The sequence below is a fragment of the Rhinopithecus roxellana genome, chromosome 15 (genome assembly GCF_007565055.1).
Source record: "Rhinopithecus roxellana isolate Shanxi Qingling chromosome 15, ASM756505v1, whole genome shotgun sequence".
NCBI classification, from domain to species: domain Eukaryota; kingdom Metazoa; phylum Chordata; class Mammalia; order Primates; family Cercopithecidae; genus Rhinopithecus; species Rhinopithecus roxellana.
In genome coordinates, this window is record NC_044563.1 from 17,591,870 (window position 1) to 17,606,453 (window position 14,584).

The 14,584-nt window shown below is 44.0% G+C and overlaps 1 protein-coding gene across 8 annotated transcripts in view; it reads left to right on the forward strand.

The window, feature by feature from the left end:
- ATG13 (autophagy related 13) overlaps positions 1-14,584 on the forward strand; it is a 62,184-nt gene that overhangs the window by 5,567 nt on the left and 42,033 nt on the right. For 4 of the 8 annotated variants that reach the window (XR_748814.2, XR_748813.1, XM_010371073.2 and 1 more), the window contains exon 2: positions 9,669-9,724. The exons of 1 other annotated variant lie outside the window; for it this stretch is intronic. The gene's annotated coding sequence lies outside the window, so the exon portion shown is untranslated. Of the gene's footprint in view, positions 1-1,380; positions 1,542-9,668; positions 9,725-14,584 lie in introns of all 8 variants that reach the window. 3 more of the 8 variants (XM_030918450.1, XM_030918449.1, XM_030918451.1) reach the window with 2 other exon arrangements.

Genomic DNA, 14,584 nt, shown 5'->3' on the forward strand with positions numbered 1-14,584 from the left:
TAATCTGTTAAAAAACAAAGCAAAGGCCAGGCGCGGTGTCTCATGCCTGTAATCCCAGCACTTTGGGAGGCCGAGGCGGGCGGATCACAAGGTCAGGAGATCGAGACCATCCTGGCTAACACGGTGAAACCGCCGTCTCTACTAAAAATACAAAAAAAAAAAAAAGCCGGGCATGGTAGCGGGCGCCTGTAGTCCCAGCTACTCAGGAGGCTGAGTCAGGAGAATGGCATGAACCCAGGAGGCGGAGCTTGCAGTGAGCCAAGATCGCGCCACTGCACTCCAGCCTGGGTGACAGAGCGGAGACTCCATCTGAAAAAGAAAAAAACAAAGCAAAACAAACAAACAACAAAAACCCAAAACCACTTTGCTCCTTTTCACAATAGTGCGCATTTATACCATAATTTAGTTACAGCTACAAAACATCAGAAGATTTCATTTTTAATGTATCTTATCTATGGAATTAAAAAAAACTTTGTGTGTACCCTTCTAGTCTTTAATAGGTGAAATACGTCCCAAAAAAGAAACTATTGCATTTAAGCCACATCACCAAAAAACAAAACGCAAAACAAAAAAAAACAAAACCAACCGAGCGTAATAACCCTTTTACTGATGTGTCTTACAGATTGACATGACCAAAGCCATATGTTTTCATTTAATTTCCGTTTCCCCCTCCCACAACATGCACCAATTGAATATATGCTCTGGGAGCCATAAAATTACCAAACATCTGCCTCTTCAAAAGAATGCATTAAAATACATATTTTTTGTTTTTTGTTTTCTGTTTTTGAGATGGAGTCTGTCTTTGTCGCCCAGGCTGGAGTGCAGTGGTGCAATCTCGGCTCACTGCAAGCTCCGCTCGGCTCACTGCAAGCTCCGCCTCCCAGGTTCACGCCATTCTCCTGCCTCAGCCTCCCGAGTAGCTGGGACTACGGGCGCTCGCCAGCACACCCAGCTAATTTTGCATTTTTAGTAGAGACGGGGTTTCACTGTGTTAGCCAGGATGATCTCCATCTCCCGACCTTGTGATCCGCCCGCTTCGGCCTCCCAAAGTGCTGGGATTACAGGCGTGAGCCACCGTGCCCGGCCAAGAATGCATTAAAATATTTAAAGAATTTTTTGTTGTTTAAAAGGTGAAAAAATGTAAACAAGAAACTGATTCACTCCCTTACTTCATGCATTCACAATCTAAACCAAAAACGAATTTTTTTTTTTTTTGAGACGGAGTCTCGTTCTGTTGCCCAGGCTGGAGTGCAGTGGCGCGATCTCGGCCCACTGCAAGCTCCGCCTCCAGGGTTCACGCCATTCTCCTGCCTCAGCCTCCCAAGTAGCTGGAACTACAGGCGCCCGCCATGACGCCCGGCTGATTTTTTGTATTTTTAGTGGAGACGGGATTTCACCGTGTTAGCCAGGATGTTCTCCATCTCCTGACCTCGTGATCCGCCCTCCTCGGCCTCCCAAAGTGCTGGAACTACAGGCGTGAGCCACCTCACCCGGCAAAAACGAAATTTTAAAGCAAGAAGAAACTACTGCTGCAAGTTTTTGTAAGTCCATTTTCTCTGTACACGCAAACTGCTCACTACTTAAGGGGAAAAAAATATAATCCATGGTGTCTGCTGATTCAAAAGGGAGAAACAAGGTTGTCATTTAGTATCCAAAAACTGATACATGTATGTTCTGCTTTTATAATGTATATTTTTCTCTTTTCTCTTTTTCATATCCAAAACTTGTACGTGCTATTTTAGGGGCACCGCAGATTAGATTCCAACACTTGGTGAACAGAATTCACAAGCTGTGACAAAACTGACAAAACTCTGTCATCTTTGGGGTGCAATTTTGTTTATATACACTGTATGTGTATATTTATTTTAGATTTGGCTGTAGTGGACTGGCCGTGGTTCAAGTGCCACTTTCATTCTAAGGCAAGGATATGCTGTAATGAAATCTTGGAAGTACAGCTAGAGTCATCATTCTATCTGTTTGAAAAAGAGTATTTGGGCCAAGCACAGTGGCTCACACCTGTAATCCCAGCACTTTGGGAGACCGAGGCGGGCGGGTCACGAGGTCAGGAGACTGTCTGGGCTAATACGGTGAAACCCCATTTCTATTAAATTCACAAAAAATTAGCCAGGCGTGGTGGTGGGCACCTGTGGTCCCAGCTACTCGGGAGGCTGAGGCAGGAGAATGGCGTGAACCTGGGAGGCAGAGCTTGCAGTAAGCCGAGATCGCGCCACTGCACTCCAGTCTGGGTGACAGAGCGAGACTCCGTCTCAAAAAAAAGAAAAAAAGAAAAATGTATTTGAAGTACGTCCATAAAGAAAGAGACCTAATTTTAGAAGACCTTTATGCTGGGTGAAAGTTTTTCTCCACTGTATTATGGACTATATAATGGCAACTAGTTTTGTTTTTTGTTTTGTTTTGTTTTGAGATGGAATCTGTCCCTGTCACCTAGGCTGGAATGCAGTGGCGTGATCTTGGCTCACTGCAACCTCCGCCTCCTAGGTTCAAGCAGTTCTCCTGCCTCAGCCTCCCAAGTAGCTGGGATTACAGGTGTGCACCACCACACCCAGCTAATTTTTGTATTTTTAGTAGAAGTGGGGTTTCACCGTGTTGGCCAGGCTGGTCTCGAATTCCTGACCTCAGATGATCTGCCCGCCTTGGCATCCCAAAGTGCTGGGATTACAGGCCTGAGCAATCGCGCCCGGCTGACAACTAGTTTTTTTGTTAATTTGATTTTTTTAAATTCAAATCGACAGAAAAGTTGGAAGAATATTACAGTGAATTTTTATGTACTCTTGCCTTAGATTTGCACATTGTTCACTCTTTACCACGTTACTTCATTTCTTTCTCCTATATATTGTGTAACTATTATTTTTGCATTGTGTTTACACACTCATTTTTTTTTTCTGAACCCTTGAGAGATGTTACTTATATCTCTTATTAATAAGAGTGTGGACTAAAATGTAATTTTATCAAATTCGAAAATTTTTTTTTTTTTTTTTGAGATGTAGTCTTGCTCTGTCGCCCAGGCTGGAGTAGAGTGGCGCAGTCTCGGCTCCCTGCAACCTCCACCTCCCGGGTTCAAACGATTCTCCTGCCTCAGCCCCTGAGTAGTTGGGACTACAGGCATGCGTCACCACACCCGGCTCATTTTTGTATTTTTAGTAGAGAAAGTGTTTCACCATGGTGGCCAGGCTGGTCTGGAACTCTTGACCTCAAGTGTTCACACGCCTCAGCCTGCCAAAGTGCTGGAATTACAGGCCTGAGCCACTGTAAGCAGCCACTTTCAGGAAATTTAATATTGATGCAATACTGTTACTTAGCATACAGTTGGGTTCAAATGTTTCCAGTTGTTTCAATACTGTCGTTAACAAACTTTTTAGAAAATCCAGGAACCAGTCCAGAATCAAGCTTTAGCTTTGCATTTAGTTATCATACTTTATTCTCCTTTAATCTAAAATGGTTCTTCAGATTTTTCTTTTTTTGGTCTTTTATAACAGTGACGTTTTTGAAGAGTGACGATCCGATGATATTATTAAATGTCCTGTCTTTCAATTTGAGCTTGTCCAGTCACTTCCTCATGGTTAGTTTCAGGTTATACAGTTTTAGCAAGAAAGCTATGTAAGTAATACATCACATCAGAAGGGATGGGACATCAGTTTCTTCAGTTGTTGTCCAGGCCGAGGTGAAAGTTCCCCTTCACCCTTGAAAAAATCAGCTCGTTAGCTCATTGACTGGGCATGATTGCTCGTGCTGTAATCCTAGCACTTTGGGAGGCTGAGGTGAGAGGGTTGCCTGAGTGCAAGAGTTTGAGACCAGCCTGAGCAACATAGTGAGTTTCTATCTGTACAAAAAAATAAAAAATTACCTGGGCGTGGTGTTGTGTACCTGTAGTCCCAGCTGAAGTGGGAGGATTGCTTGAGCCTGGGAGCTCAAGGCTACAGTGAGCCCTGATCATGTTACCGCATCGCAGCCTAAGCAACAGAGCAAGACCTTGTCTCCAAAAGATAATCACCTCATGCACAAGGCCAGGTTCCTAATTCCAACACTTTAGGGGGCCAAGATGAGAGGATCACTTGAAGCCAGGAGTTCCAGACCACCCTGGACAACATACAAGATCGTGTTGCTACCAAAAAATAAAAACCAACTCACAAAAGGCATATGAATTGGAAAAAAAGGCATACAGATTTTTTTTCCCTAAGGTACTTTTGCTATAGCATCCTCTTTCTTTCTTTCTTTCTTTCTTCCTTCCTTTCTTTCTTTCTTGCTTTCTTCCTTTCTTTCCTTCTTTCCTTTTTTTCTTTCCTTTCTTTCTTTTTGATACAGGGTTTTGCTTTGTCACCCAGGCTAGAGTTGCAGTGACATGATCACAGCTCACTGCAGCCATAACCTCCTGAGTTCGAGTGATCCTCCCACATCAGCCTCCTGAGTAGCTGGGACTATAGGCGAGCATCACCACACCCAGCCCATTTTTTGTATTTTTGTAGATAAGTGTTACCCAGCCTGATCTTGAATTCCTGAGCTCAAGCTGTCCTCCTGCCTCGGGGTCCTAAAGTATTGAGATTATAGGCATGAGTCACTGAGCTGTCCAAGGCATACAAATTTATCACAGTGATTGCTTATCTCCCCAGGTGGTTCAGAAGGTTATATACCATTCTGGCAAAACAAGTTATGGAAACCTGGAGAAGAGGAATTCTGCCGAGGGGATTACTAGGGAGAATGAATGGATCAGGGAACAGAGATTAACTTGTACATTATCTTGTAAAAGAGTCCATTTAGGTGTGGTTACATTCTTGGTGTCACAGCATACAGAAGAAAAACAGTTGTTCCTTTGGGAGGGTCTGTATTTTAGGCGCATAAAGGAACTTAAGCTACTGTATGCTTTGGAAGAGAAGGTGTGTGGATGGAGTGAGGTATCAGAGATACCTTGAGGTTTCTTTGGTTGAGCATAGGGGATATTGATTTCTTTTGTTTTTTGAGACAAAAGTTTTGCTCTTATTGCCCGGGCTGGAGTGCAGTGGCGCAGCCTCAGCTCACTGCAACCTCCACCTCCTGGGTTCAAGTGATTCTCCTGCCTCAGCCTCCATATACCACCACGCCTGGCTTATTTTTTGAGTAGAGACAGGGTTTCACCATGTTGGCCAGGCTGATGTCAAACTTCTGACTTCAGGTGATCCACCCGCCTCAGCCTCCCAAAGTGCTGGGATTACAGGCATGAACTACCACGCCCTGCCTGGATATTGATTTCTGAGCCCCAATATCAGTATGTTATCTTTGACGACTTTGTTAAGATTGTGTCCACCAGGATTCTCTTTGTAATTAATAAGTAGTGACCTGTGTTCCCATAGATTGTGTAAATATCTCATTTATAAAGAAAGTTTCACCGAGAAATTTTAGCGTTCCTTGGTGACTTGCTTGAACCAGTTATTCCTATAATGGTTACAAAATTGTCATTTTCTAAGTCTGCTATTTTTCTTACATTTACTTATTGCATTATACTATAAAGAAGTGTTTTCCCATCTTCATTTATTGCACAGTTACCTTTGAAGCCAAAGTATTAGGAGGAAGATGTGAACGTTTGCTATAGAAAAAAAGGACTATGTCAGGAAAGGATTGTCTCTGCTCTTCCACTGTTAGCTTAGGAAATAAGACTGGGTATAGTAATCCTGTAATCCCAGCACTGTCAGAATCCGAGGCGGATGGATCACTTGAGGCCAGGAGTTCGAGACCAGCCTAGCCAACATGGCAAAACCTCATCTCTACTAAAAATAAGAAAATTAGGCCGGGTGCAGTGGCTCAAGCCTGTAATCCCAGCACTTTGGGAGGCTGAGACGGGCGGATCACGAGGTCAGGAGATCGAGACCATCCTGGCTAACACGGTGAAACCCCATCTCTACTAAAAATACAAAATACTAGCCGGGCGACGTGGCGGGTGCCTGTAGTCCCAGCTACTCGGGAGGCTGAGGCAGGAGAATGGCGTATACCCGGGAGGCGGAGCTTGCAGTGAGCTGAGATCCGGCCACTGCGCTTCAGCCAGGGCGACAGAGCAAGACTCCGTCTCAAAAAAAAAAAAAAAAAAAAATTAGCCCGGGCCAGGTGTGGTGGCTCACGCCTGTAATCTCAGCACTGTGGGAGGCCGCAGTGGGAAGATCACCTGAGGTGATCTTTTTTTTTTTTTTTTGAGACGGAGTCTGGCTCTGTCGCCCAGGCTAGAGTGCAGTGGCGCGATCTCGGCTCACATGTTGAAATTCCATCTCTACAAAAATACAAAAATTAGCCGGGTATGACGGCGGGTGCCTATAATCCCAGCTACTTGGGAGGCTGAGGCCAGAGAATCACAAACTTGGGAGGCAGAGGTTGCAGTGAGCTGAGATCGCACCACTGCACTCCATCCAGGGTGACAGAGCAAGACTCTGTCTTAAAAAATAAATAAAGAGAAATGTAAAATTATAAACTTAATTTTAATGCTTTCAAAACCTACATGTTCTGACATGATAAACATGAGTTTAGAAGCTTTTTTTTTTTTTTTGAGAAGGAGTTTTGCTCTTGTTGCCCAGGCTGGAGTGCAACGGCGTGATCTCGGCTCACCATGACCTCCGCCTCCTGGGCTCAAGCGATTCTCCTGCCTCAGCCTCACAAGTAGCTGAGATTACAGGCATGTGCCACCATGCACGGCTAATTTTTTTTTTTTTTTTTTTTTTTTTTTTTTTTTTAGTAGAGATTGGTTTTCTCCATGTTCATCAGGCTGGTCTCGAACTCCTGACCTCAGGTGATCTGCCCGCTTCAGCTTCCCAAAGCACTGGTATTACAGGCGTGAGCCACCATGCCTGGCCTGAATTTAAAAGCGTTTTTTTTTTTTTTTTTGAGACAGAGTCTGGCTCTGTCGCCCAGGCTGGAGTGCAGTGGCACGATCTCGGCTCACTGCAAGCTCTGCCTCCTGGGTTCACGCCATTCTCCTGCCTCAGCCTCCCAAGTAGCTGGGACTACAGGCGCCTGCCACCACGTCCAGCTAATTTTTTGTATTTTTAGTAGAGTCGGGGTTTCACCATGTTAGCCAGGATGGTCTCTATCTTCAGACCTCGTGATCCGCCCGCCTCGGCCTCCCAAAGTGCTGGGATTACAGGCGTGAGCCACCCCGCCCAGCGTTTAAAAGCATTTTTAAGGCCAAGTGCAGTGGCTGATCCCTGCAATCCCCAGCAGTTTGGGAGACTGAGATGGGAGGATTGCTTGAGCCCAGGAGTTCACAACCAGCCTGGGCAACAAAGCAAAGCCCCATGTCTACAAAAAAATACAAAAAATTAGCTGAGTGTGGTGGCATGCTAGTAGTCCCAGCTACTCCAGAGGCTGAAGTGGGAGACTCACCTGAGTCCGGCAGGTTGAGGCTGCAGTGATTAGTGATCGGGCCACTGCACTCCAGCCTGAACAAAGGATTGAGACCTTGTCTCAAAAACAAAAACAAAAAAAAGGCAGGAAATAAAAGCATTTTGGCCAGGCCTAGTAGCTCACGCCTGTAATCCCAGCATTTGGGAGACCAAGGTGGGCAGATCGCCTGAGGTCAGGAGTTCTAGATCACCTTGGCCAACATGGTGAAACCCCATCTCCACTAAAAATACAAAAATAAGCTGGCGTGGTGGCATGTGCCTCTGGTCTCAGCTACTCAGGAGGCTTAGGCAGGAGAATCACCTGAATCTGGCAGGTGGAGATTGCAGTGAGATTGCGCCACTGCATACCAGCCTGGGCGACAGAGTGAGACTCTGTCTCAAAAAAAAAAACCCAAAAACAAAACCCTGCGTTTTAAGCCTCCAAAGTGTTGAGTATTTGTCAGGAAGTAGGTTTTTTTTTTTTGAGACAGAGTCTCGCTCTTGTCGCCTAGGCTGGAGTGCAGTGCTATGATCTCGGCTCACTGCAACCTCTGCCTCCCGGGTTCATGCCATTCTCCTGCCTCATCCTACCGAGTAGCTGGGACTACAGGCGCCCACCACCATGCCCGGCTAATTTTTTTTTTTTTTTTTTGTAGTTTTAGTAGAGACAGGGTTTCACCGTGTTCGCCAGGATGGTCTCAATCTCCTGACCTCGTGATCCACCCACCTCGGCCTCCCAAAGTGCTGGGATTACAGGCGTGAGCCACTGCACCCGGCCTTGTTTTTTTTTTTAATTGCAGACAAAACATTCTATTATTTCTGTAATAGTTTTGAGGTTACTGCTTATAGACTTTGTGTAAGTAGAAGTAGGCATTATACAAATGTGAAAGCCATGTTGTTAATTTACCAGGAACTGTTACTCAGAAAAACTGAATTTGGGATTCATTTTTAGAATCAAGGAAATATTAATTGGTTAACTGTTCATTGTTAATATTAGATTAGTTCCATATACATCTAACAGTCTGTTCTCTACACAGCAACCTGAGCAATCCTTGTTAAAAATCTACTTGATTGAGGTGTAATTGACATACAATAAATTATATCCATTATAAATTCACAGTTTGACAAGTTTTGGCAAATGTGGAAGTCTTATAATCACCACCACAATCAAAACATGGAAATTCCTATCAGTAGAACTTTTCTCCTACCATTTCTACCTCCACTCCCAGCCCCAAGTAATATTGATGTTTTCTTTTTTTTTTTTTGGGAGGCGGAGTCTCGCTCCGTCACCCAGGCTGGAGTGTCTGTGCGGTGATGTGATCTTGGCTCACTACAACCTCCTCCTCCTGGGCTCAAGAGAGCCTCCCACCTCAGCCTTCCAAGCAGCTGGGACTACAGATGTGTGCCACCATGCCTGGCTAATTTTTGTATTTTTAGGAGAGAAGGGGTTTCACCATGTGGGCTAGGCTGGTCTTGAATTCCTGACTTCAGGTGCCCCACCCACCTCAGCTTCCAAAGTGCTGGGATTACAGGTGTGAACCACTGCACCTGTCTGATACTGATCTGTTTTCTATCACAAGAGACTACATTTACCTTTTCTAGAGCATGGTATAGATGCAGTCACACTCATAGTGTGTATTTTTGTGTCTGCTTTCACTTTGTATTATGTAAGATTCATCTGTTTGTATTCATAAGGAGGTTTTTTTGTTTTCTTTTTTTTCGAGACAGAGTCTCAGTCTTGTTGCCAGGCTGGAGTGCAATGGCACAGTCTCTGCTCACTGCAACCTCTGCTTCCCGGGTTGAAGCCATTCTCCTGCCTCAGCTTCCCAAGTAGCTGGGATTCCAGGAGCCCGCCATCAAGCCTGGCTAATTTTTGTATTTTTAGTAGAGACGGAGTTTCTCCATGTTGGTCACGCTGGTCTCAAACTCCCAACCTCAGGTGATCCACCCGCTTTGGCCTCCCAAAGTGCTGGGAATACAGACATGAGCCACTGCGCCTGGCCAACCCTGCTTAATCTTAATAAGCACTTACTACTTTCAAACATATTTTAATTATTTTTATTGTCAGTTTCCCCCTTATTAGAATACAAGCTCCATAATATCAGGAACTTTTGACTGATTACAAATTTCTGGTTAAACATGACAGGGTGACTACATATATCTATTCTGTTTTGTTTATTTATTTTATTTTTGGTCTCCTAAGGCTCTGTCGTCCCAAAGATACTAAGTAACAGGCAGAATTGTTACATGCCTCTGTTGCCCAGGCTGTTGTACAGTGATATTCACAGGCATGATCATATTTCTCCACAGCATCTTGGACTCAAGTGATTCTCCTGCCTCAACCTCCTGAGTAGCTGGTACTACAGGTATGTGCAACCAGGCCCCACTTCTTTTTAAGCCATATAAAATTATAGTAAAGGAATAAAATGGATATAAACATGTAAGAATAGAACCGGAAAAGTAGAGAAGGAGAGATTCTCTACGTTTTTGGGAGAAGGAAACCTAGAGGAGGAATTTTAACTGTTTTAACAATGCAGAAGCAGCAGCAGCCTGAGAATGAAATGAAGTTGGAACAGGAAGTGAACTGATTTGAACCAAGAACCCTGTAATGGTTCCAGACTGGAGGTTCTCGGTAGCTGAGGTTCAGGGAAGGCTCCAGATTCAGAATAACAAACACCGCTTGTGTGTTTCGTGGTGAGTGAGTAGACCAGTTACAAAGGCCAAATGGAGACAAATATGGTAAAATCAGTTTACCTGATTTATCATTCTGCTTGCTACATCCAGAAAGCTGATAGGGAGACTTAGGCTTGGCCCTGGCAAGAAATTAGAGGCTTTTTTTTTTTTTTTGGAGACAGGGTCTCACTCTGTCACCCAGACTAGAGTGCAGTGGAGTGGTGCAATCACGGCTCGCTGCAGCCTTGACCTTCCAGCTTAAGCAGTCTGCCTACCTCAGCCTCCCCAGTGGCTGGCACTACAGGTGCATGCCACCATGCCTGGCTACTTACTTTTTTTGCAGAAACAAAGTGTCACTATGTTCCCTGGCTGGTCTTGAACTCCTGGGCTCAAGTGATTCTCCTGCCTTGGCCTGCCAAGTAGCTGGGACCACAGGTGCATGCCACCACACTTGGCTAATTTTTTTTTTTTTTGTAGAGACAGAGTTTCTCCGTGTTGTCCAGGCTGATCTCAAACTCCTAGGCTCAAGAGGTCATCCCACCTTGGCCTTCCAAATTGTTGGGATTACGTGTGTAAGCCACCACGCCCAGCCTGTTCACTTTTTATTTTCCAATAGTTTGCGACATCTTTGATTTGTTATTTCTTCTTCTGTCTTTGGGTTTTATTTATAGCTTTTTTATGTCTGTGCTTTTAATTGAGAATTAGGAAGATAGTTTAAATGTCTTTTTTTTTTTTTTTTTTTTTGAGACGGAGTCTTGCTCTGCCGCCCAGGCTGCAGTGCAGTGGCCAGCTCTCAGCTCACTGCAAGCTCCGCCTCCCGGATTCACGCCATTCTCCTGTCTCAGCCTCCCCAGTAGCTGGGACTACAGGCGCCCGCCTCGTCGCCCGGCTAGTTTTTTGTATTTTTTAGTAGAGACGGGGTTTCACCGTATTAGCCAGGATGGTCTCGATCTCCTGACCTCGTGATCCACCCGTCTCGGCCTCCCAAAGTGCTGGGATTACAGGCTTGAGCCACCGCGCCCGGCCTAAATGTCTTTTTTATCTGCCTATTTAAGTAGAACCCTGTACGTATGTATGTAAGTATAAATTAATGAATGACAGGGTCTCACTCTGTTACCTAATTTGGAGTGCAGTGGTGCAGTCATAGCTCACTGTAGTTTCAAACTCCTGGCTCAAGCAATCTGTCCACTTCGGGCTTCCAAAGTGCTGGGATTTTAGGTTTGAACCACCAGGCTGGCCTATTTCTTTATTTAAAATTAGAATTTCAGTACAAAAGTAAGCAAAAGATGTAGAGAACCTGCTTATCCAGTTAAATGTTGTTTTCCATTCGTTTATTATTACCTTTTGCACTTAAGTAGTGTGATAGAATCTTCTGTCCAGCATTTGGAAGTCAGTGATTATCTATAGGCATTATCTAACAATGGGATAATTTGTTTTTTTGGTAATTGTTCAAAAACATTTAGTCTGGTCTGGGTGCCATGGCTCACAACTATAATCCCAGCACTTTGGGAGGCTGAGGTGAGAGGATCATTTGAGACCAGGAGTTCGAGACCAGCATGGGGAACAAACGGAGACACCCGACCCACCCCCCAGGTTTCTGCAAAAAATTAAAAAATTAGCTGGGTGTAGTGACACATACCTGTGGTCTCAGCTACTCGAGAGGCTGAGATGGGAGGATCACTTGGGCCCAGGAGGTCCAGGCTTGCAGTGAGTTATGATGGCACCACTGCACTCCAGCCTGGATGACAGAACAAGACCTTGTCTCACAACAAAAACAAAAAAGCATTTAGTCTGATACAAGTCTATACATGTTCTCTTACACTTTGGGAACCTCAAAGTGTTATTTGTTAGCAATTTCTATTTGCAAAAGTGATGTGCAGAGATGTTGCAAAATTGAAATTGCTATTTAAAGTTCAATAAATAGTTTTTGTTATTACTCAACTGTCTTGTCATGAAGAAAGGTCTTAATTAAATGAGATTACTTCTAAGACAAGAAAACCTGTAAGTATCAAGTCATGGGACAATAAGTGTAGATGAAGTTTAAAGGGATAGCAATATTTGTGGGAACATTATAGAGTATAATTTTTTTTTAACTGATGAAGGCATTTTAGAAACAGTGACATGATACATTTAATCAATTATTCATGAATGGGAACTACATAAATTTTTTGTGAAAACCTGAAAATATACATAGTAATTGGGTTATATCCCTAGGACAGAAAATTTTAATAACAAGATAGTAAGCAGCTCACGTGAACTTACATATTCAGCATATTAGCAGGAAAGAGGCAAGAAATTTAAAGAACTTGCAGAAAAGTTGCACAGTAAATGAGAGACTAGAATACTCAAAGGTGAAGTGGCCTTGATTTGAAGTAAGTGGTAACCTAAAAGCTCTTTTTCTTTGGCTTAGTCTCCTAGCAGCTGATGTGTGGCCTTAAAACCTATACTATCAAGGAGTCTCCACCCTTAATGTAGACAGTCATTTTGGCCATAACAAGAATTGTGGCAGTAAGTAGTCTGCAAAGTCTGAAGAGAAGAAAGTCAAATACATAACGTTGTCAGGTGCCTCTATAGACTTTTGGCAGTAGAACCACCAAACCATTTGCCCCTGTGGTAGAGAATGATATGTGAAATTTATAGTGTGGGGTGATACCAGGTAACCATCTGGTACTATTTTACTTCCCAAAACAGTATCTTTTTAGGAAAGATAACATCCTTATACTTGACACATCTCTTTCTCTCTACTTTCTCAAAAATTGGAATCATGGGCCTAGCACAGTGGCTCACAACTATAATCCCAGTGCTTTGGGAGATGGGGGTGGGAGGATCAGTTGAGGCAAGCAGTTTGAGACCAGCCTGGGCGACAGAGCAAGACCCTGTCACCAAAAAAAAAAAAAAAAAAAAAAAAAAAAAATTTTTTGTTTTTGGTGACAGGGTCTTGCTCTGTCGCCCAGGCTGGAGTGCAAGGGTAGGATCTCAGCTTGCTGCAACCTCCACCTCTTGGGTTCAAGCTCTTCTCCTGCCTCAGCTTCCTGAGTAGCTGGGATTACAGGCACCTGCCACCATGCCTGGCTAATTTTTGTATTTTTTGGTGGAGATGAGGCTTCACCATGTTGGTCAGGCTGGTCTAGAACTCCTGACCTCATGATCCACCAACCTCAGCCTCCCAAAGTGCTGGGATTACAAGCGTGAGCCACTGCACCCAGCCCCCCAAAATTTTATTTATTTTTTTAGAGATGGAATTTTGCTCTTGTTGCCTAGGCTGGAGTGCAATGGTGCAATCTTGGCTCACTGCAACCTCTACCTCCTGTATTCAAGTAATTCTCATGCCTCAGCCTCCTGAGTAGCTGGGATTACAGTCACCCGCCACTGCACCCGGCTAATTTTGTATTTTTAGTAAAGACGGTATTTCGCCATGTTGGTCAGGCTGGTCTTGAATTCCTGACCTTAGGTGATCCGCCCACCTTTGCCTCCCAAAGTGTTGTGATTACAGGTGTGAGCCACCATGCTTGGCCAAAAGTTTTTTTTAATTAGCTGCGCATGGTGGTGCGAGTTTATAGTCCCAGCTACTCGAGAGGCTTAGATAGGAGGATTGCTTGAGACCAGGAGTTCCAGGTTACAGTGAGCTATGATTATGCCACTACACTCCAGCCCCGGCAACAGTGTGAGACCCTGTTTCAAAAATGTATATATATGTGCTGTATAAACAGTCTCTTGTAATTTGTGTTGTCCCCAAAACCTTGATTGAATTAATAAAATTAGTTTCTTTTACTTCATTAAGACCACAAATAAATGAAAGAAATTTTTTAGTTTCCTAAGCCTGAATATTGGAATCCTGGACTTTGGTACAGGATCACCATTTGCCACTATCAGTGACTAGACTCTTTGCTGAAAGTGCCAGCAGGCCTCTGATCACCTTTTTGAAATCACTTAACCTATTTTCTCAGCTGACTTTGCCTGGAATTTATTTATTTTTTAGTTTAATTTAATTTTATTTTATTTTATTTTATTTTGAGACAGAGTCTCGCTCTATCGCTAGGCTGGAGTGCAGTGGCGCAATCTCGGCTCACTGCAGTCTCCACCTCCCAGGTTCAAGAGATTCTCTTGCCTCAGCCTCCTGAGTAGCTGGGATTACAGGCATGTGCCACCACACCCAGCTAATTTTTTTTTTTTTTTTTTTTTTTTAGCGGAGACGGGGTTTCACCATGTTGGCCAGTATGGTCTCGATCTGATCTTGTGATCCACCCGCCTCGGCCTCCCAAAGTGCTGGGATTGGATTCTTTTTTTCTTTTAATTTAGTTTAGTTTTCTTTTTTTTTTTTTTTTTTTGAGACGGAGTCTGTCGCCCAGGCTGGTATACAGTGGCACGATCTCAGCTCACTGCAACCTCCGCCTCCCAGGTTCAGGAGTCCTCCTGACTCAGCCTCCTGAGTAGCTGGGACTATAGGCATGCACCAACACACCCAGCTAATTTTTGTATTTTTAGTAGAGACAGCGTTTCACCATGTTGGCTAGTCTGGTCTTGATCTCTTGACCTTGTGATCAGCCTGCCTC